This window comes from Prionailurus bengalensis, chromosome A1 (assembly GCF_016509475.1).
Source record: "Prionailurus bengalensis isolate Pbe53 chromosome A1, Fcat_Pben_1.1_paternal_pri, whole genome shotgun sequence".
NCBI lineage: Eukaryota > Metazoa > Chordata > Mammalia > Carnivora > Felidae > Prionailurus > Prionailurus bengalensis.
In genome coordinates, this window is record NC_057343.1 from 187424847 (window position 1) to 187447155 (window position 22309).

A 22309-nucleotide genomic window follows, 5' to 3' on the forward strand; every position below is an offset into this window, starting at 1 on the left:
TGATACTGAGTTTCTAAATATCTACTTGTTGATTTGAAAGAGAAATCTTCTCCAAGAACAAAATGTCAATGAATATATCTTACTATGCTCCCTTTTAGGAGAAGACAAATATTAATTAGAAACTAACTGGGTAGCAACCAAGAAATGTTCTGACTATTGTTGATTAAGTAAATATAAATGCTGAATATTAGATTTGGTAGTCATTTGAATTTTAGAATTATAAGATAACAGAAACAAACTGTTTCTTCAGGGCAGAGATCATTTCTTGTTATTCTGTGTATGGTTGGTTTCTAACATGTACCTGAACCACAATGTGATACATAATGTGACACAATATGACATACCTTATTCAGCAGATTTTTCCAAATGCCTGAATACAGTGGACACTGAAGAATTTTTTAAATAAATTGCAAAATGTGCGAAGACAAGTTTATGATGTTACAGGTTGGCTTAAAGAATAAATTATACTTGAAAATTTCATTTTCATTATAAGTAATTCATCTCTTTATTTCCCACTAAACTTCATCCAATTTTTCTGTTGTATTTAATTTTTTAAAGAGCCTTAAAAGGAAGACTAAAATGTCAATTGTAGGCATCTTACTGTTGAAATCAACAAATGGTACATTCAGCTGACAGATCATACCATCCTGATTGGTCTTACTGGCTTCTTCTTGAAAGGAAAGCTGATTCTTGAAAAGGCTCAGCAACAGAACCAAAGAATATCTTTAATTTTCCGATTAGCTAAAACTGATGCCTGAAAGTCGTAAATCTAAACTTTCAGTAACAAGAAAAACAAAACATTTAAAATGAATGATGAATTTAATGTTAAAACTATTAATGGGCCAATTGTGCCCTAGAAAGTTACATGATCAGTTTGCTCATTTAATCAGGTTAGGTGTGTTTTTATAAAACAAACAAAATATTTTCTTTCAACACACATCTGTGAAATTCTATTTGATCATGACAAATGTTTTTAAAAGGTTTTTTTTTCTACATTTATTTATTTTTGAGAGACAGAGAGAGACAGAGCACAAATGGGGGAGGGGCAGACAGAGAAAGAGACACAGAATCCGAAGCGGGCTCCAGGCTCTGAGCTGACAGCACAGAGCCCAATGCAGGGCTCAAATTCACAAACTATGAGAACATGACCTGAGCCAAAGTCAGACACTTAACCGACTGAGCCACCCAGGTGCTCCATGATCATGACAAATGTTTTTAGAGCCTGCTTTTACTTACCAGGAGGCCATGCAAAACTTTCTAGTAATAAATGATTCTTATAGGGCATTGTCAGTTATGCTCACTTCTAAAGTATTTTAGAAATAATAGTTCTTTAATTCTTACCTACAACCTTGTGTGGCATATATTTTACAATTGATTTTTTTACACATGAAGAAACTGATGCATAGGAAAGCAAGAAAAGTTTTCTAAAATAATACAGTTACTAAGCAGTTGTTAATAAATAGTAAAGATATGAACACTGGCAGTCTGGCTCCAGAATGTTCAGAGCTATGCTCTTATTGTTGCAGAACATGAAGTTGAAGTAGAATACACATAAATTCTGGTCCCAGAAATCTTGGACCAATCTTTTAAATGAGTTCCTCAACTTCAAAATGGAGATACTATGCATTTCTTATGCATAATGTAGTATTTGAGAGCATAGATTCTGGAGCTAGACTGGATTTGAAGCCAAGTTCTGCTACTTATCAGTTGTATCACTTAACACGTTATGTAGCATCTCTATACTTTGGTTTTCCCATTAATATTATGGAGAAAATAATACACATAAATAGATATTTTGAGGGTTAAATTAGTCTCCTTTCTCTCGCTTAGAAGAAAATCTGGTAAATATAAGTGCTTTACAGGTGCTAGTCAAATATAATAAATGTAAGAACAAAATTAATTTAAATACATGGCAGTAAAGCACCAAGTAGAAACTCAATAGAAAGTAGACACTGTTATCTTCACTAATCTAAATGTCTCTGTTATCACATCTCCTCAATCTTATCCTTGTCTTCTTGTGCTTTATGCTAAACTACTTTTAGTTACTTTGAAATTTCAATTTTGTTCTCAATGCCTGGCCTCATTACTTGTTTCTGATATCTGAACAACCTTCTCTCTGTGTCTTTTTCCTTACTGCTCTTTAATATCATCATAATCATAGTTATTATCATTGTCAATTACTTACCTTTTAACTTAACCCTCACTTTTTCTGGGAAGCCTCCTTTAGCTCATTTTAGATCAATATGGTAGCCCTCACTCCATGTTTTCTTTGCACCCTAAGCTGACCCTGTCATAACACTTACCACCAGTCTGTATTGTAGCTGATTACCTGTTTGCTGGCCTGTTGTTTCTCCTCAATTAAACGTATCTTACAAACTGTTCCATCCCTGAGGCACTTATCACAGTTTCTGACACATAATACCTTTTTCTGTATGTTTATTGAGTAAATGGAATGTTTCTTTTTTGGTCTACTGAGAACAAACTCTAGACCAATGGTTTTTATTATTATTTTTTTAGATGTTTATTTCTTTTTGAGAGAGTGCAAGCAGAGGAGGGGCAGAGAGAGGATCCAAAGCAGGCTCAGCAATGACAGCAGTGAGCCCAATGTGGGGCTCGAACTCAAGAACAGAGAGATCATGACCTGAGCTGAAGTCAGACGCTCAACCAACTGAGCCACCCAGAAGTCCCTAGATCAGTGGTCTTTAAAAGATGGTGTATAGAAATATTTTCTCAGCCAGTGAAATGTGGTCAATTTTCAGAAAGATATGTGTAATTATTATTTTTTTTTAATTTTTGAGATTATGCTCTTATTTTAATGATAAAAATAATTCCTTAAATGAAAAAAACAAATGAACTAGTTTATTTGTATTCTCTTTACTTAGAAAATTAAAAAGCTAGCAACTATTACTACTGGAATTGCTATTTTTTAAAATTTAACTAAGCTATGAGATCCAAAATTCTGGTGGGAAGGAAATGTGGCATAGAAATAAGGACACAAGTAAATGATGCAGAAAAGTAAGAGTGAAGAGGTTCTAAAGAGGATAATGATATATAGTATCATTTTTTATAATATTGTTTAGAATTAGTGATAATTTTATTGGGATAGCCATGCATGTTAAGCTATTTCTTGTAATCTAAGTGAATATTCTATTTGTTGTACCTCTCCCAAAATCGAGGTTTTACAGACTGAAACTTAGAGTGCTTCTGCATTTCAGTAGAGCATTTGACAGAGTTTTAAGAAATGATTGGACCAGGCACAAAAATATATCATGGTTAATAATGGAGAGGGGTGGAATCACAACCTAAAAGTGATGATATACGTCAATGTCAAGTTGGAACGTTATGACATTTTCTTTGACTCTACCACATTCAAAATTTTATTAATGACTTTGATAAGAACACTGATAGCTTGCCTAATTTGGAGGTGACAGATATTATAAAGAAACAAAAAAGATCAATTACAGTATCAGATACAAAGAAGTCCTTGAGAGGTTAAAATAATTGTCCATTTGAAGAAGAAAAATATTAAGTGACAATAGAAATGTATGCTTGCTTCCCAAAAGGAAATTCATAAGAATAAGTTAGTTACCAATTGAAATAAATGTAGAAAGATGTAGCAATTTTTTTAACGTTTATGTATTTTTGAGAGAGAGACAGAGACAGAGACAGAGCATGAGTGGGGGAGGGGCAGAGAAAGAGAGGAGACACAGAATCCAAAGCAGGCTCCAGGCTCTGAACTGTATGTAGCACAGAGCCCAATGCAGGGCTCTAACTCATGAGCTGTGAGATCATGACCTAAGCTGAAGTCAAACGCTTAACCAACTGAGCCACCCAAGTGCCCCAGATGTTGCAATTTTAATTCAATACTACCCAGTAGTAAAAAGTACCTAAAAAATAGTTGTGATCTCCCTTGTAATAATAAATGAAAGGATAAGGTCAGCACGAGGGAAAAAACAATTCTTTGCTTTGGATAATGGATATTGCATTCCAAGATGATTTGATAAAGGTAATATATCTGTAGATGAGCTACCAAATGTTGAAGAGAATTAACCTGTAAAAAGAGAAAATTAAGAAGAATTTTTTCTTTATCTTCAAATATTTATTTTAATTTAACTTTTTCATTCTGGGGAATGTGTGTGTGTGTGTGTGTGTGTGTGTGTATTTATATTTTGTCCCAAGTGAGAGATTATAGAAAGGTATCTATCAAAAGAAAATGTTTTTCATTTATTTGTAAAAATATTTCAGATTATGTAACATCAAAATAAATGATTATAGAGACAGTCTATTGCAAACATAGGAAAGTAATAATGAAGTCATTTTCCTACAGTTGAAGGTCAGAAAAAAATAGTATTTTATTTCATCTCAGGAGACTGTTGAGAAATGCAATTACTGTCCTAACTTACTTAAATATTGTGAACTGTGAAACATACATCTATTTAATAAACTTGAATTTGATTTTTGCAGATAAATAATGTCATAGGTGAAGGGATGAGGCATATTTAGAGGACAATAAGTCATATTTGAATACATTTTATACATTTCTGCTTCTGAAATGCATTTTAGTCATAATAACTAAGGAGAGCAAACAATAGGGAGCTGAGAAAGTGGCTCTATAAAATATGTTTGCATTTGGTTAGCGTTGACCGCAAATTCAGTCAGAGAATTAAATGGGAAGTGATGAGTCTAAACTCGTATGTCACTCCAGATGCTTTTTTTTAATCCCCAAATCTGCATTTCCATCTTGTTCCTATTTATTGTAATAGGTCAATGTGATGAAATAAGTACACCGGGAAATCTGAAATTACTGTAGTAGGGGAATAATCTTTAACTTGAATAGACTTTCTTTCTCTATTTTTTTCACTAATTTTCTTTTATTATGGTTGTCCCACTTCATTGGCTCAGCTACAGGTAATGTGTCACCATGATGAATGCCACCCACTTCTATCAGACAGTGCTGGCTAGTGAAATGAGGGCTCCATTACGAGCTGTAGTTCATTTCTGATTTTAACACAGATTGGTTGAGTGACCTTCAGTAAATCGGGTCATGTCAGCACATTGGAGCTTTTTGGCTGCATCCTTGCTGCCTCATATATAATGAAGGTATTGCATATGGTAGCCTTTCAATATGAATAATCAAAGTGATCACTAAAACATCAACAATATTTCACTATTGTATAACTAGCATTGCTAATTTCCTAACTTCATCTCAATCACTAGCTTCTTTATCAAGATTATAGGAATGCTTCTCTTTCTATATGTAATGTTATAGATCTTCCTTTAAATATTTTTTAAAATGTATTTTTCTTTATTGAGGTATAACTGACAAAACCGTAGGATTGTAGAACACAATGTGATGATATCACACACACACACACACACACACACACACACACACACATTGTGAGGGGTTTCCCCCTACTGAGTTAATCAACAGTCCATTATCTCACATATTTATATTTTTCACTTTTTAGTGAAAACTTTTAGTTCTACTCTCTTAGCAAGTTTCAATTACACAGTATAGTGTTATATATGTTATATATCTTCTTTGTCTTTGGTAGAAGTTATTTGGGATGTTTAGCTTAGAATTTAGTTACAAACATGATTGAACCAGTAACTTGTTCAGGTATTATAGTTCCTCAAAAGACTTAATATTTTAGCCAGATATTCTTTTCCTAAAAAGAATATGTACTTTTCATATAGATAAAAATGTACAGAAGCATATAAAGTAAAACTAAGTTTCCCACCCCACTGCCAATAATTCTGCTTTCTAGAGATTTTTTTGCCATCAATTAATCTACAATATGAGTGTGTGTGTGTGTACATTTACTTATTAATTTAAGTGGTATTCAACTCCACTTATTTTTACACAACTTAGTTAATATCACTTAAAAATATATCTTTGAGATTTTCTCACATCAATGTCATATAGATATGTTTTATTCTTTTAATGACTACATATTCTTTAATTATACTATTGTATCATAATTTATTTACTCAGTTGCATATTGGTGGACATTCAGAGTTTTATAATATTTTGTGATTATAAACTATGCTGCAAAAAATTCTTGTGTGTGTGTTTATATATATACTTAATGTATATATTAAGCGATGTACAAATCACTTAATGTTGCAAAGTATACTTTACATTAAGTGATTTTTATACTGAAACTCTTAGAATCAATAAACCTGCAAAATGAAGAGGTTGAGAATGCAACTGTATAAACATTTTCACCAATATCCATGTTGTCATTCCTTGAAAATTAAATTAAGAATAAAATATTGCAATACTAAATATATTAGGCCTAAATGTACCATGTCTACTACTTATTTATAAAGACAGCTGGGGGCTGGGGCACCTGGGTGGCGCAGTCGGTTAAGCATCCGACTTCAGCCAGGTCACGATCTCGCGGTCCGGGAGTTCGAGCCCCGCGTCAAGCTCTGGGCTGATGGCTCAGAGCCTGGAGCCTATTTCCGATTCTGTGTCTCCCTCTCTCTCTCTGCCCCTCCCCCGTTCATGCTCTGTCTCTCTCTGTCCCAAAAATAAACGTTGAAAAAAAAATTAAAATAAAAATAAATAAAATAAAGACAGCTGGGTGAAAAAAAAGTGTTCCACTTCTTGTTATTTTTATTTTCCCAGTTCTGTGATCTTGCACCAAGTTAGAGATAAGCATTGATCAGTAGCAGTGATTATACCTACACCTTTATATGAAAGGTGTATTTGATGAGATATGTACATATCATTGATATCTTTTACAGGTACCCAATTTTCAGGTATTAGAAGATAATGCTGAAGACTGATGATATTTTTCTTTGAACAGTCCAAGATAAGCAAAATGGAAGTTAAACAGCAATTTCTACTTCATTACATATGTATAAATAATATATGTGTTTTAACATAAATTGCTGATAGAATATATTTTAACATTATGTCTTTGCATGGGAAGTGCAGTTACCACAGATGATAATATTTTTCTTGCCATACTGATTTAACACTGTATTCTGCCATCCCTCTTTTTTCACTTGATACTAAACATAGTTTATTTTAGATTATGTGGTAATAATTCCTGAATTGTTTACCTATTGTGCATTTGGAAATCTTTAAAGTGTTATTTTTCACTGTTCATAATCCAGGCTTAAAAATATGAGTGATTTTTTTTTTATTAAGGTGACCCTTTAGTGTGAATCTGCATAAATGCAGGCATGGTTAAATGTAATTAGATTTATTACCAAGAAGTGTGTGTAAAAGCAAACAAAGAAATGAACAGAAATACATTTAGCACTTCAAATATAGGATGGATATCTTGCCAATGTTGGTAGTATGTCATTCATTCTTCATGAGTACAGGTTATAGTACCAACATGCAAAAAGAATTTCATCAACTGTCTTAAAGTGGTATAGAGACCATGCTGATATTGAAGGTTGCATTTTATTTCATTTTTACCATTGTCTTTTAGAAGACATTTTTATGTACTGCCTTAAATGCAGTTAGTTACTTACACATTTTGAAAAAATATGAAATATATTACAAATACTATTGTACTATTATACAATAATTCAATAGTTACAGGGCAGTTTTATGCGTCTTTGGTAAAGTGTGACTTTTCCTTTAAGTTTAATGTTTAATCCCAACCCTTCAACTGCTTTCTTCTTAAGTCTCTAGGAGAAAGCCACTACAAAGGGAGGACACTGTATGAATTTAGGAATTAATCTTAATCTTACTAAAGATAATGACCATAATAATAACTCTTTATTCATTGCATATGCACCATGCACCAAGAACGGTGCTAAGTGTTTTTATGAATGATCCTCCGTCCACACAACAACACAAAAGATATGGTAAGATTATTCCTTCAGTGAAAAATTGTGCTTTGAGCTATAAGGATTCATTAACTTAAAAAGATCCTGCTATTAATAAATGGCAGAGACAGGTTAAGCTCAGGTCTGTTTGGAGACTTGAATAGTTATAAATAGAAGAAATGTATCATGAGTATGATGGAGCTTTCGTTTATAACAAATTAAGAGAATGTGAGCACAGAAGGACACATAAAGTTTCAACAGTGTTAGTTAGTGTTTCTGTCTTAAGCTATTAGGGGTTCTTCTTTTTTAAGATGCAAAATCTGACATTATTTGATGTAAAAATGCCTCAGTCTAGAATAAGTAAGATTAGATACAAAATAAATTATATGTGTAATTATATTTAATGATTTTTAACTATTTCCAATTCTTAATTAAAGAAAATTAGAGACCAAGTAAAATGTATAGTATAGTGCTTTCAATCTAGCACGAGTGGGGAATAAGAGGTATATGAAATGTGACCCCATCATTTTATTCCTGTTCTTTTGACCCAGAACCGTTTAAGACTCAGTTTATTAGAGAACAAGTTAACCAAATTATACCAATATTGATGAATTTTTAACAAAAGGTGTTTTCTGATATTAACACAATTGAGCAAATGTAATTCTACAGGACAATTTAGGCATAATTGTTAAGAGGAATAGTTATTTTCTGATACATTTTACAGTGAAGATTTACCTAATTTACTGAATTTTTATTTATTTTGAATCTTGCTAACTATAATTCCTTTGGTTTTGTTTCTTTTCAGTTCTTTGTGTCATATATTCTAAAAAATTAAATTGATAGGACAATCATCTGATAAGGAAGCAAGCCACAGAAAAGCCATGTTTTCAGATGTAAGTTTTGTCAGTAAGAATCAATTCTTGTACCAATTTTAGACAATAAAAATTTTACCAAATAATTTTGCAAACCAAGTTTTAGTCCCTATTGATTGTTTCTACAAAGTTAATTTTTGCTGTTAGTGTAACTTCTAAATGGTATTGAAATTTGCTCATTTGTATCAAATTTGAACTGCCTGCAGTGCTAGCTGCTCTTTATTTTATTTTAGGTTGGTAGTCTTATGTAGTTATATGGCTTTTGAACTGAGTAAAAGATTTATGATTTGGATTTTATTTCTTAGCTAATTTATAAATTTTTGAGCAAATTATCGCACTATTTCAGTACTGAGCTTTGATTTAAGATGGACAGGTATTATAACTGTGATAGTTTTTAAAATACATTTCTGACCACTTTGAATTCCATACTTGACATGTCCATGCTATTTTCAGAACAAAAAGCAAATGAATGATGAGATGAAAATGCCTTCCCAGTAAACAATGTCTTTATGACTGAATTACTGTAGATAGAAAGGCAAAGTCAAAACTTGGCTTTACCAGAAAAATGCATGCATAAGTGTTCAAAATGATCTTGGTCTGAATGGTGAGAGTATAAAATTTTATATTCTTCCTTTTGATAGTCTGCTTTCTATATTTTCTGCAATAAACATGCATTACATTTTTCAAATAAGGAAAGGAAATGAAGCAAAAGAAAGCAATCAAGCAGAGACAAATGATATTGGACTTAGAATAAGTCTTTTGGGTGTTTTAGAATCATGGGGCGCCTGGGTGGCGCAGTCGGTTAAGCGTCCGACTTCAGCCAGGTCACGATCTCGCGGTCCGTGAGTTCGAGCCCCGCGTCGGGCTCTGGGCTGATGGCTCAGAGCCTGGAGCCTGTTTCCGATTCTGTGTCTCCCTCTCTCTCTGCCCTTCCCCCGTTCATGCTCTGTCTCTCTCTGTCCCAAAAATAAATAAACGTTGAAAAAAAAAATAGAATCAATACATCATAATTGCAAAGGCAAATTCAAGTTTTGAAGGAATCAGTAGCTACAGTATGCAAAGTCCCTAGAGATGGACCATCTCAGAGGCTGGAAGCTCAGGTAGCGAGGCTATCAGGATATTGTGGATGAAGAATGATGACTTCTTGAACTGAACAGGCATAGGGATGGTGGAAAGTTAGCAGACCAACAGGTGGAACAGTTGAAAGACTTAGCCCAGCAGAAATAAGGAATAAGAAATGTCCAAATGGAACAGGTTTCACCCTGATGTCCTCAACTGTCTTTCAATGTCAAAAAATACACAAAACAAACAAAAAATAAAAAGAAATAAATGGTCCTCAGTCAAAAATTCTGTAGAAAACAATTCATAGTGTCTCTAGATATTTGACTTTGTATTGGAACAACTGAATTTCTCTAGAGAAAAATTTTCCAGTATGCTACCTGGGGTGGGCTGGAGGTAGGGGTTGAATTTTAATTTCGTATTTATCATTCTGAACCACATTCTTAGAAAGGTGTTAGGGTCTATGATTTATTTTAAAAGGTATGTAATGATACATAAGAGAAGTGTTGTGGAAAAAGTGCTGACTTTGAACAAGAAGCCCTGAATTCCATCCTGATCCTATTCACTGACTACTTGTGTAGCTGGGAAATGTGAGGCCATAATTGTGCTGTAAGTTGCAAAAATGAAGGAGGGGAAATGATTATAACAGATTGGTTTCAGGCTGACTTTAAGTATTTTCTTAATATTTATTTATTATTTTTGAGAGAGAGAGAGAGAGAGAGAGAGAGAGAGTGGGGGAGGGGGAGAGAGAGAAGGAGACACAGAATCCGAAGCAGGCTCCAGGCTCTGAGCTGCCTGACACGGGGCTCGAACTCATGAACCACGAGATCATGACCTGAGCGGAAGTCAGCCACTTAACTGACTGAGCCACCCAGGCACCCCTCAGACTGACTTTTAGTTTTAAATGTCTGTGTTTCCTTCCTCTTTAACATATTAGTAATGTGCCTAAATGAAAAACTTGAATGCAAATTACATACCCATCAATAAACAAAAGGCTACATAATTTAAACTAACATTTATTTAGTAACTACTCATTATATACTGGTTTTCTATGCGTCTTAGTCTGTGTAGGGTGCTATAACAAAATACTATGGACAGGATGGTTTAACCAACAGATGTTTATTTCTCATGGTTCTGAATGCTGGGAAGTCCAAGATCAGGGTGCCAGCACTGTAGGAATCTGGATGAAGGCCCCGTTCCTGGACTGTAGACGGTTATCTTTTCTCTGTGTCTTCAGGTAGTAGAGAGAGAGAGACATCAGGCTCTGGTCTCTTCCTAATCTTATTCAGAGGAGCCTGCTTTCATGATGTCATTTAACCTAACTATCTCTCAAAGGCCTCACCTCCAAATACAATAATATCGGGGGGTAAGGAGTGAGGCAGAAAGAGAGAGAGTCCTCCACACTCAGTGTGGAGCCTGATGTGGGGTTCCATCCCATGACCCTGGGATATTGACCTGAGCCAAAATCAAGAGTCTGATGCTCAACCAATTGAGCCACCCAGCTGCCCCAAGACTAAGAACTTTTAATATCTTCCTTTAAAAGATTAGGAAATTTTTTCTTGAGAGAGAGAAGGAAAGTGTGAGTGGGAGAGAGGGACAGAGAGAGATAGAGAAAGAGAGAGAGAGAGAGATAGAGAGAGAATCCCAAGCTGGCTCCACACTCAGCACAAAGCCTGACACCAGGCTCCATCCCACGACCCTGGGATCATGACCTGAGCTGAAATCAAGAGTCAGACGCTCAACCGACAGAGCCACTCAGCCACCCCAGAAAATGAGGAAACTAAGTAGTAATTCCCCATAGGTCACCCAGTTAGGAAAATAGGTATTCAAAAATACAAATTATAAAACTCACATTCTTAACCACCGTGTTTTACAATTGTGATTGATTATATGTTGTAGCTACTCAGAAAAACAAGTTAAATCTGTATATTCACATTAGGGTTGTACCCTTTTATTCAATTTAGCAATAGGTTAATTTCAGGCACTGGACTGTTCCTAGATGTGGAGTATGTCATGACAATAAAATCTAATCTAAGATCCTAAGCGTTGTGGCTTTTCTGAGATACTCAGATAAATTTTTAGCAATAAACTTTTCCAAAAGCAATATTTGTTATATGAGAACACAAAGCTCAAAAATTATAAATATCGCCTCTAATACCACCATTTAGGGAAAAAAAAAATCACTGTACTTAATTGTGTGCTGAAAAATAAAGAAAATGACATCTTAGTAACTAAAAAGCATTTAATCTGTTTTATTTTAGGAAATATCAACAAACATATTTTTTATTTTAAATCTATTTGGTAAATATTTGTCCTTGTTTCTTGCTGCATCCATTGCTTATTTCAGTGATGGATCTAAATACTCTGAACCTCAGCTTCATGAGAGTCTGTATGAGAAAAGCCTTTTATTATGAACTAATATTTTATTAGTTTCATTCTATTCTTTCTCTTTCCTACCTTCTTTTTGCTCACTGTCTCTCTCTCTTTCCCAAAGAACAACTTTTAATCTTATTTTATTAATTCCCAGATCATTCAGTCTGACAACTCAATCTTCCTCTAAGAAAAGTGTTGTCATTTCATAATTTTATCTACTGATTTCTGGAAAATGTTCAGAAATATGTAGAATATTTAGAATGTAAATTTATATCTGGTAAAACTACAAGCATATGTGTACATGGATGGAAAGTGAGTCTGTAAATGTGAACTATGCTAACAAGTCTTGTTTCTTTACAGGTGGAACTATAAACATGAGTGTTGCTGGGGCTGGCCGACACGAGCAAATGAATTAGCTCCACTGTAAGAAAAACTGTAAAGTTTATATGCTTATCCTTTGTATTCTTACTTTTTATAAAGACATGAAGAATTACGATTTCAAGATAAAACTCCAGTATATTGAACCATTAAAATAAAATAACATAAACATCTGTGACTCAACACATGGCTTACAAAATGTGACATTATCCAATTGGCTTCAAAGATATTTCAAAGAAAAAAGCAAAAATAAATGTTGAAAGAATTAAAATTCCCTGCATAACTTTCCCAGATCAAACCAGGCATTGTTCTAAGGCTTTACGTATATTACATATATTAACTGATCTAATGCTAATGTTTTTATGAAGTAGATTTATTCATTATCCTCACTTTACAAAAAAAGGAATCAAAAGTTTATAATAATTAGGTAAGAAGGATTTGAACCCGGGCTATCTGAGTGCAAGTGTCATTGTGCACACACCTCACTGGGGTCAACATACCCTAAATCTGCCAGATACTGTCAACAGCTGTTGTATCAGTTGACACTCCCACATCCTATGTACGAGATTTCATGATTCTCCACAGCCTTGTCCATAGTTGGTATTTTCAGACGTTTTAATTTTTGCAAATTTGATTATGGCATATTATTGCATTTCCCCTAAATCCCAGTAAAGTTGAATATCTTTTCATTGCATATTCGCTATATAATGTTTCTCTAGATTTTTCATTTTTACATTTTAATTAACTATATTAAGGTATAGCTTAAAAACAACAGCAGTATGTGGTCTCAACAAATTGTGAAATAATTTGCCTATTTAATCTCAATGAAGCTTATTTTTTATCAATCTCTCATTGGCTTGGACCCAGGCAAATACTAACCTGCTTTCTGTCACTCTTAGATTTTATTTTCTGGAATTGTATGTAAATGAAATCACATGGTACTCAGTCTCTTCTGTCTGGCTTTTTTCACTCAGCATATTTTTGACTTTAATTCATGATGTTATGTACATTAGTACTTTGTTCCATTTATTTATAAATAATGCTGTATTGAATAAATATATTACAACTATTCGTCCTCTCATTGAATGACATTTGAGTTTTTTCTCTTTTTTATGCTTACAAATAAAGCTTCTATAAGTATCATGTACAAGTCTTTACGTGGACATGTTTTCATTTCTCTTGGGCAAATACCTAGGAGGGCAATTGCTAGGTCATATGGTGAGTCCACATTCTTCAATATTTTTATTATTTTTTTAAAAACCATTTTAAAATTTATTTATTTATTTTGAGAGAGAGGGACAGATATATAGAGAGAATGTGAGTGAAGGAGGGGCAGAGAGACAGGGAGAAAGAGAATCCCAAGCAGGTCTCACACTGTCAGTGGAGAGCCTGATGTTGGACTTGATCTCACGAGCTGTGAGAGCATGACCTGAGCTGAAACAGAGTCGGCGCTTAACTGACTGAGCCACTCAGGCCCCCCATTCAACATTTTTAAATTTAGCCACTTTGGTGGGTGTGTAATGGTTGGTGTTTGTTGTGGTCTTAATATGCATTTCCCTGATGATTAATGATGTTAAGCATCATTTCAACTCAGTGAGACCACCATGCTAACTCCACCTGCATCACCCATGCTGAGACATTAGGATATTGCACCTAGACCAAAATCTGGGATGATCATTTGCTTCTCTTTTCTCTGTGATCATAGTCCTTTTTGTCTGGGCTACAATGTCTGAATACTGTGGGTTTTTGTGCTATCCCAGTTTTCCAATTGTTTGCAATGAGAAGGTAACTTTCATCTCAGTTACTCCATTATAGCCAGAAGCTGACTATGGTTCTTTTACAAAATAAATTAAAAAATATTATTTGTAAACAATTAGGAGTTCATTGAACTTAGTTTTGCTAATGAAAGTAAGTTGAATTAAATATATGGAGTTTAGGAGTTTATGTTTGTTCATTCCTTGTATTGTATACTTTCCTTCTGGATTCTGGATTACAATGATTAATCACTACTTTAGTAAAGTTAATTTGGTGGTAAACTCCCACATTCTTTATAAGTCTGAATGTCTTTAATTTTTCTCTCACTTCAAAATGATAATTTAGGTACACACTAAATTTCTAGTCTGTCAGTATTTTTTTCAGCCTTTTGCAGGGAATAATAGTTTCCTGACTTCTTGTATTTATTTCTGCTGATAGCTGTCTTATCTTTTTCTTAAGTTTTAATCATTTTGTTAGCCTCAATACTCAGTAGATTGAGAGCAGAGCACAGAATGGTAGCTTTTTATAATATATTATAACATATAGCTCAATAATAAAAAAAAGAGAAGAGGAGAGACTAAGAGAGGAAGAAAAGGAGAGGTTTACTGGCAGACTGATCAACGAGATTCTTTTAAATTTGAAGTGTTCATTTGAATTGCAACAGTGTGCCCAAACTGCCCTTACAATCATATTCCCTTAATCAAGAGTAAGCCTCGGTTGTGAGAACAGATCATTTTTTCCCCTTTGAGGTCAACTTGTTACAGATGGAACCGCATGGCACTGTGTTTATACTGAAATGGGTTTTTGAGCTGTGCAAGAGCAGAGGTGGTAATACATGGAATGATTACATTTAATTTATATTTCAATTCTAACTCTCTTGAGCCTTGGTTCTGCTTTCTCATTTTCCTCTTTTTGTGACAGTGGTGCATAGAGTGATGACTATAGATTTTCATCAGTAACTCCCAAATCCCTACCGGAGTCAGTTTGCTACAGCAACTTCTGTCTAGAATGGTTTCCTATTGTTTTGTTTTGGAACTTTGGTGATTTTCTTTTCCCCTTGCTCATCTCTCTCTGTTCGAGAAACAAAATTATCTGCAATTTGGGATGCCATTATACCAATTTAACAAGTAAAATTATTTAATGAATTCATATAAGATTATATCAAAACATTAACATCCATATCTTCCAATTAATTGCTGTTAAATTCCATGTGCAGAGTCTGTTATTTCTGTTTTCTTAGAAATGGGTAAAGAATGTTGCTGTGTTTGTTATAGTTGTGGAAGAAAGAAAAGCTGAAATTAGAGCTTTTTAAAAGCCATCACCATTAATGAATCTAAATTTCTAGGATATTTATCACAATTAGTCTTACATGTCCTCTTACTACGGCTTTCTACTTTCTTGCATTTTAAGCAATGCCTGCAGGTTAGGAACACTATTTTTTCCTATATGTTCCTTTTTCTTCCCAGATGAGATTCTCACTCAAATGAGATGATTGCATTCTCCCCATGAACAAGTGTGTATTTACTTATCATTAGGCAGCAAAACTATAAAATAGTGGGATTAAAAATAATTATTGTAAGTGATGTGAGAAATGAAGAATATGTTGGAAAAATGTAGATATGGTGATGCATAGAATGTGTACAAATGCACAAATTTACTAAGCACCTCCTAAGCCACAGAGTTCTCCATTGAAGTTGCATCAGTAGATATTTTCTAAACTCCTGCTTTGTTCCTGGAAATATGCTAGCTGCTGATACATATTATATCCTCTCGCCCTTTTCGTGCTACAGGATTAATGTCTCTTAAACTAAATTTCTTCTCTCTGTCCTTCCCACCTCTTTCTTTGTACAAATATCCATACATCATCTCATACCCAGGTGCCTGCAGCCCCCAGGATGGTCATCCCCTACTCCATTCTTCTTTATGCTTGTCCTTGAATACAGTCCTGCTCATATTATTCTCCTGTATTAACTCTTCAGTGTCACCCCCTTGTCCTCAGTTTAGCATTCATACTTGATACAGTGTGCATCCTAGTATAGAAGGCATCTCTTGAGTTTGTTGCCTTTTATCCATTACAGCTCCTTTTGCCAGCATGGTGCCACCCAACCATGCATACTTGTTTTGGAAGACCCACCTCCCACTGCACAGTGTTCTGTTAGAACTGCCAACTAAAGTGTCTCTTTAAGGAGTAAGTACATGACCCAGGCTAGACCAATCAAAATCTCCCAAGAACTGAATTCACAGTTGAGTGCATGAAAGGACCTGAGCTGGTTGGAGCTGAGTTAATGCAGTGGCTGTGCCTTAAAGAAAATTCCATGAGTTCCTGTCACTGAGTTCCCTGGGAATCTCTTAATTCCTGTACTTCTTGAGATCTAGCTAAACAGCTCCTCCAACAATTATGTGATTTAACCAGTTCAATGAGTTCCTTTACTTTCTAAAAAGTTATCCACTGTTGGTTTTGATTGCTTTCAAGAGCATTTATTAATAGACGCTTCATAGACCTTCAACCCCATCTCTTACAATGTTCCACCTTGCATCTGAAACTTATTCCCATTTTCCCATTGTTTTTACAAAGTGCTCCAGTTGTTTTTCATCTGACTCTAGATAGTTGCTCCCCAGGCCTCCCCTTTTTTTTGTGGAAACTCAATTCCTCTTATCTGTACTTATCTAATTCCTACATATCCTCTGGAACTCAACTTGCATTTTGTCCAGCAAGACTTCTTTTATATCCTAGATGTTTCTACTCTATGTTTCTGGAACCCATTTATTATGCTTTTCAGTTGTTGATCATCTGCTGTGAAAGAAGAAGTTTCCAATAAGTGGAGAATCTGTGTCTATCTTCTTCATATTTTATTCATAGTGCCTAGATGAGTGTGTAGTACATAAAAACAAATTAGTAAATATTTGTTGAATAATGAGTGAATGGATGAACATAAGAAAAACTTATTATCATGCTTCTAACTGAATACAATCAAGGTCCAGGCAGCAAGTTTTCTGACTGGAGAGAGAGAGAGAGAGAGAGAGAGAGAGAGAGAATTTCTGTACTAGGTCAGGTTCCTGGGGAAGGATGTGAGAAGGACATGGGGAGAACATTTTGGCCCTAGCTTTGTGACCCTGCATTGAAAATGGTGCTTGTGAAATCTACAGCTTTCTGTAAGGTAGCATTTCAGCGCAATGTAGATATGTTGACAGATAAGTTTTATCTCACATATCAGTCTGGTTTTTAGTGGGATAATGAGGCCTCATCTAGTCTTGCTTGTCATGAATGAGTACGGTGATTAGCAATATCTGCCTTGGGAAGAGGAATGAGAAAGTTTGAACAGGAGTGATAGGTATTTTCCCTTCATAGGCTGGTATAATCCATTATTCTCTACTTGCCCTTTAGAATTAAATGGTTCCAGGAATTTCTCAGGGAGATGTAGAAAATGTCAGTTTGAGGAATCTATTGAGGGCTCATATAAAATTATAGAAACATAAAATTGTTAAGATGTCTCAAATGTATATATTTACATTACAGATTTGGAAGTTAATGGGTAGAGAGAAGAGGGCTTGCCCAAGAATGCCTACCCACTGATTAGCAAAAAACTTATTTTTTTCTATTTTCTGGTTTGGAGCTTTCAGTTTACATAATTGAATTTAAGAGTTGTTTGTTATCAAAGACTCCGGATTAATAAAAGTAATTTATTAGTTGTGATGAGTTCCCCAACTTACTTTAGTGCCTCCATTTTTTATTTTATTTATTTTTTTTTTTAATTTTTTTTTACAACATTTATTTATTTTTTGGGACAGAGAGAGACAGAGCATGAACGGGGGAGGGGCAGAGAGAGAGGGAGACACAGAATCGGAAACAGGCTCCAGGCTCCAAGCCATCAGCCCAGAGCCCGACGCGGGGCTCGAACTCATGGACCACGAGATCGTGACCTGGCTGAAGTCGGACGCTTAACCGACTGCGCCACCCAGGCGCCCCTAGTGCCTCCATTTTTAAGTAAAACAGAGTTAATGGTTGAATCACATCATGCTGTATGCAAAGTTGTTAGCCAATATTTGTCCCATAGTAAGAAATTAAGTGTGATCTGATATTCCTATTGTGATATTTTAGTTCAAACATAACATTTAAATGACTCAACTTCCAAATTTCTTAAAGAAACTTTGTGTCAGTTTTCAAGCTTTGATAAAATTAGCTGTTTAAGGGAGTAGGGTCCCTTGTCATAAAGGTCTACCCATTTCATTGTGACTTCTTTTTTAAGTTTATTTACTTATTTTGAGACAGAAGGAGTGAGCTAATGGGGGAGAGAGAGAGAGAGAGGGAGAGGGAGAATCTCAATCAGACTCCAGGCTGTCAGCATGGATACTGATGCAGGGCTCAATCTCAGGAACTGTGAGATCATGACCTGAGCTGAAATTAAGAGTCAGACGCTTACCAGACTGAGCCACCTAGTGCTCCCCACCATCATTGTGACTTCTTTATATGACATTTTCCTCTACTTCATACAGTATAGGGATGAAGACAGTCTAGAGAATTGTGGGCAGGACATGGATCATGGAAGAAAGTGGAGAGGAGAACTGGGTGATAGAGGTCTAGAGAAGAAGGAAACATGGAAGAGAAACCAAAGACTCATGCATGATCTTTTAAGCAAGGTTATCTATAATTCCATCTCTTTTGCAATCTGGTGTTCTATTTTCAAGGTTAAGTTCTTCTTTTTTCAAAATAAATTTTATGAATTATTATATTTTATTTACACAAGCAGAGGTGGTGACAGCAGCAGGCACGGCTTTGGAACTGTGCCCAACACTCTTAACTCAAAGTTATTACCATTAATAAAATAATCAGTGATCAGCAGAGCTAGCAAACACAGAGTCTTTGTTATATGCTAGCCCCAAAGCTAATTGCTTACACACAATACCTCAGTTAATCACCAATAGTAACTCTATGAGAATTGTCCCCATCTTATGGATAATGAAAATGAGGTTTACAGCAGTAGGTGTCCAGAGTTAACAACGGTAAGAGCCAAGTACAAAAATACAAAACCTCAGTATTTCTATTGTTTTTAATGTTTATTTACTTTTCAGAGAGAGAAACAGAACACAAGTAGGGGAGGGATAGAGATAGACAGGGAGACACAGAATTTGAAGCAGGCTCCCGGCTCTGAGCTGTCAGCACAGAGCCTGACAAGGGGCTTGAATCCAGGAGACCTGAGATCATGACCTGAGCTGAAGTTGGACATTTAACTGACTGAGCCACCCAGGCTCCCCAAAACCTCAGTATTTCTAAAGTCCATGCCTTTAGCTGTTATAGCAAACTAAATGAAACACTCACCTCCCTCCTCTTTCTCTTTGTGATTTTCACGCAGGAGGTAACATCCTCCACCATCTGCACTTGAGTTAGTGTGAATAAAAGGCAGAGCCTTGCGGGACGTCTGGGTAGCTCAATCTATTGAGGGACCAACTCGATTTCAGCTCGGGTCATGACCTCAGGGTTGTGGGATCAAGCCCGCATTGGGATCCACACTGAGCATGGGGCCTGCTTAAAATTCTCTCTCTCCCTTTGCCCCTCTCCCCTGCTTGTGCTCTCTCTCTCTCTCTCTCTCTCAAATTAAAAAAAAAAGTCTTATCCTTGGGAAACCCTCCAGCCCCGTCTGTCCTGGCTGGGTATGCTCCAGGTGAACTGTTTGGTGGGGCTTCTCTGAACTCTGTGAGGCCTCTGCACCTGCTGTTGCCTCAGCTTGGAAGATCCTTCCTGGATCTTATTAGCTCATCACTTCTAAATCTTGTAAATCTTACCTGACCTCCCAAGTGTGAATCAGGTAAGAATCAGACCAAGTGGCTGCTTACTCCTCGGCAGGAGACCCAGGGTTTTGTACTTAACTTAATCACATTATGTATGCTATGGTATTGAAACTATTGGTTAAATTCCCACCTTCTTCCATAGATAATAAAGTGAGAACAGAAAATCAATTTCACTCATCCTTCTACACTCAGTGCCCAGTACAGCAAATGGAGCCTAATAGATGCTCCAAAAAGGGTATTGGATGATTGAATAATTAATATAATATGTATTATTAATATAATATATATTAATATAATTCCTGAAAAAATCTATGTGCTAGGCATTGTACTTAGTTTTTCTTTGCATCATCTCATTTGATTTTTCTAGTCAACTGGTAGCTAAATAATATTATTCTCACTATAAATCACAAAAATAAGGCCTAGAGAGGATTACCCTTGTTCACACAGATAGTGCCAGAGGAAATTTGAATTTTGATCTTTCTAAAGTAGAATCTATACTCATAAGCACTGCACTTTATTAGATCCCTTCATGAATGAAAATAAACATCAAGACACATGATTTGAGAACATGGTCTTACAATACAAGCTTCCATTATTGTTCTCCCATTTAAAAAGAAAATAGCTTAGGGGCTCCTGGGTGGCTTAGTCGGTTGGGCGTCCGACTTCAGCTCAGGTCATGTTGTCAGGGTTCATGGTTCAAGCTCCGCATTGGGCTCTGTGCTGACAGCTTAGAGCCTGGAACCTGCTTCCGATTCTGTGTCTCCCTCTCACTGGCCCTCCCCCCATCATGCTCTGTCTCACTCTCTCTCTCTCAAAACTAAAATAAATAAATAAATAAAAATTTTAAAAACGAAAAAGAAAAAGGCTTAAACAGCTCGTTTTCTCATTGCTCTTACAACATGGCTCAGATGTTGCTGGACTGACACCTTTGTCTTGTATTACCCCTTTTGTGATGTCCCCTACCTCCAGTCTGTTTATTCAGACACTATCCATTTGGGGTGGTTACATTCTTCCCTAATTTTCTGAACTCAAACTGATACACTCACCTCCGAACTCACAGTGCATTTTGTTGCTCCCATTCATTCATTATTTTTCATGTGGTTTTAGTGAAATTCTGCTGAAGTGAAGAGCACAGGCTTTGGAGTCAATCGGGGCTAAGTTTGTGGGTGATTCAACAGCATGGTAGTTTCACCTTTGGATAAATGCTGACTTTACACGTTGGATGCTTCCATTGAGGGTCACTTGGCCAGTAAGTCCCAGGGTCAGACAGAGCCTGAGGCTGCGAGTGCTGGGCAAGTCAAATGGAGGCTGGGTTGCCAGTGAAGAGAATAAGGAGAATAAGGAAGGGAAAACCTGCCATTCAATGGGAGTAAATAAGACTTAGAAATCGATCTAAAACAAAAGTTCCACCACAGAGGTTGGAGAAGACTTTGGAGGGGTTGAGATATATACTGTAAGGCAAATATTCCCAGGGAGGTTATATTTTTGGTCCAGGAAATTGACCAAGCCCATGCAGGAGATATTCCTCTTGAGGGCAGAGAAAGGTTAAAATGACACATTCTATCAGTAGAAATCTTTGACCTTGTGGTTATCCCTGCCCTTTTCTGACAAATAAGCTATTTTCATTGTTACAGTTTTTTTTTCCGTAGGTTTGCATTTATTTTTTATTCTTATGGATAAAAAGGGAGGATATTTGACCTCTCCTTAAAAGCAGGTCCTCTTTGCTCCTGAGGATATTTGTATCAAATGAAGAAGAGCCAAATGGAACAGGTGGAAGGAAATATCCACTATTTCTCCTGCATTATATGAGGGTGTCCTGATCTCCAGGCCACCTGCATCCTTCAGCAGTCCTGATGAAAGAATGAGCACAGGGCCTGGCAGTCTGTTGAAGGTTTGCTCCCTGGTGCTGTCTGGACTGCCGTGGGCTGCTACCAGCCTTATGGTCTCCAGACAATCTGTCATTTCTGCTTTGTCCCAATAACCTTTGGCAACAACAAAAGCAAACAGGTACCTGAAAGCCAGAGATGCCAATATAGAGAATTTGCCCTTTCTTTATTTTAAAAAATGTAGGTGTCATTGGCACTGTAAGAAGTCATTAGCTCTTGAGAAGGTTGTTTTAAACCTTGTTATAATTCTAGACCAAAAAAAAAAAAAAAACCATGTGGTCATCATCTGTGTTATGCATTACACATTCTTTATATCAGATTCTGCAAATAGGAGGAAATATGTGAAGAGATAACAACTATGTATGTATATATGTGTGTATATCTTTAGATCCTTTCCTTTAT